Genomic DNA, 2928 nt, shown 5'->3' with positions numbered 1-2928 from the left:
CTGGACGGGAGTACAATTTAGAACGACGATATGCAATAAAATTCTGTTTTAAACCTGGAATAAAGACCACAGAAACGTGTGGAATGTTTCAGACTGCTTTTGAACAATCTTACATGAATTGCTCATTAGTGTTTGAGTGATATAAGGGAGTCAAGGAAGGTAGGGAATCTATGAGGAATGATGAGAGCTGTGGGAGGAGTAAGAAAGTCAGAACACCAGATTGATTGGCCACATAAAACATTTCACGGATAAAGATCGTCTATAGAGATAATAATTTGACTGTTTGATGATAGTATTGGGACTGTAGATACAATTATTTGAAGATTTGAAGATGCGGAAGATTTGCGGGAAGTTTATCCTAAGGGCACTCGAAGATGATAATAAAGGAAGTGCTGTTATGATCAAGATGACCATCAAGACATTTCTTCGCCCTCTCTATAGTCCAGACCTTGCTCCCTGTGATTTTTAAGTAAACCTTTAAAGATGTAGTTATGATATACTTGAGGAGATAAAAAGGGTTATCGATACGCTCAAATTAAAGGGCTTCCATGGGGCATTAAAAATGGATTAGGAATGGTGCAACAAGTGCATTGATTCTGGAGAGGATTACTGTGAAGGAGACTATAGTTTCATGTGTGTAATGTTAATAAAAGTGTCAATGCTAGAAACGTTGAAAACATCTCGTATACTATAATGTCCTATTATTTCCTACGTCTATGTGTGCTTCTCTTATTTTTCTTTTGTCTAGTAATATCGCCACATTTTGGAAATATAATTATTTCTTTTTTTCATTATTTTTTCTTGTGTTATTTTTTTTTAATATATTTTACACCTTTTTTTATTTCTTGTTGACGTTGTGTGTGGTGGTAGGTCACGTTTCATTGTTATTGTCAGAATAAAATGGTCGACGCCAACCAAAACGTATAAGTTTTATTGACAGTCTATGAATTTAAAATCGAAAGGAAGAAACGACTTCAAATTTGAAGTATATTCCTTCAGTTTTCAGTTAGTGTATAGTATTCACCAATTAGTATATACTACATCCAAACTAAAATATATAAATCCCAGGAAAACAGTAAACGTAAATCCTATGGACAAAGCATTTAAAAGATAAATAACATAATAAGAGAATTAAAAAAAAATATCACCAAAACAATAAAAATACAGATACGATTTCGTTAGGGGAGGGGAGTACACTGGGAACTATGCAAATGACTGTATGCAAACAAATGGTGGTGACGCAAACAATAGAAAATGCTCGAAATCGAAAATGACAATATCTCCTATGAAAACATCTACAAGCAGATTCAAATTTGTTCAATCAAGAAGAGCGGACCTCATAATAGTTAAAAAGAAGAAAAATATAAAATCGTAGACGGGGGAGTAATGACGAAAGGTGCATAAAAGCGAAGAAAATTAACGGAACTTGAAAAATTACTGAAAGGAATATGGAACATAAATAAAGTCACTATAATGCCTATAGGCAACCGTAAGTTAAGAGATCTGTAAAATGTACGAAATGTTCTAATTTTGTAAAAGAAACGATTGGTAACACGGAAAATACTTTGAAAGTTGGAATATAGCAAATAGTTGATTAAATGAAATAGTCATATATATATATATATATATATATATATATATATATATATATGTATATATATATATGTATAACTATTTCATTTAATCAACTATTTGCTTAAATGCAATAGTTGATTAAATGAAATAGTCATATATATATATATAATATATATATGTGTGTATGTGTATATATATACATATATATATGTATATATATATATATATATATATATATATGACTATTTCATTAAATCAACTATTTGCTATATTCCAACTTCCAAAGTTTTTTCCGTGTTACCAATCGTTTCTTTTACAAAATTAAACCGTTCGGTAGTCTAGTATATATATATATATATATATATATATATATATATATATATATATATATATATATATATATATACATATATTTTTATTATTCAATATTCACCCCAAACAAGGAACAGTGCCACTTTGAAGCAGGGAGCTACTATTAGGGAATTAATTAGCGGGGCCATTATGAGGGGAGAAGAGTAGAAAGATGTTTGTTAACATTACACTTGAACTTCTGCATATCATTGCAGTTGGGAAAGCAGAATCCCGGAAGGGAGTTCCAAAGACCCGCAGTTCTGGGGAAGAAACTATTGGAGTAAAAGGCTTTCTTGTACCTAGGGATCTCTACTGTAAAGGGATGGGACTTAGTAGCTTGTCGGGTTTGTCGGGGGTAGTACCGTCGGGGAGGTACAAGTGTTTGCAGTTCGTCAGAGTATTCACCATTAAAGTATTTGTAGAACAGGCAGAGGGATGCAACATCTCGTCGATGGGACAGAGGTTGAAGCCTAGATGACAGTTCAGGACCTATCAGGTTGGCGACTCTTTTTTGAACCCTGTCCAGGAGCGAGAGACAAGCAGCAGATGCACCAGCCCAGATGTGACAACAGTACTCCATACATGGGCGAATGGTTGCCTTATAAAGGTATAGGATACTGGCAGGCGTAAGTAGTTTTCTAGCACGGTAGAGGGAGCCAACCTTCCTTGCAGCAGCCTTGGCAATGCTCTCAATGTATCTATTCCAGTTCATATTCCCTGTAAACGTTAGGCCGAGGAGTTTAAAAGAAGTACTTTCAGGCAATGTGTTCTTGGCCATTGCTATTGGTGGTAGAAAAGGTTTTTTGTAGTTATTGAAGGAAACAAGCTTAGTCTTAACAGCATTGAATGTGACCAACCATTTTGTCCCCATTCCACTACGGATTGGAGGTCGTCCTCTAGTGTTTCTGCCATTTTCTTGGATATGTGTTCATTTGTTTTCCCCTCATATCTGTTATAGAGAGTGGTGTCATCGGCAAATATACCCATCCCCGAAACAATATT

Source organism: Euprymna scolopes, chromosome 23 (assembly GCF_053919585.1).
Source record: "Euprymna scolopes isolate OS-2025 chromosome 23, ASM5391958v1, whole genome shotgun sequence".
NCBI lineage: Eukaryota > Metazoa > Mollusca > Cephalopoda > Sepiida > Sepiolidae > Euprymna > Euprymna scolopes.
Note: the sequence above shows the minus strand (reverse complement) of the source record.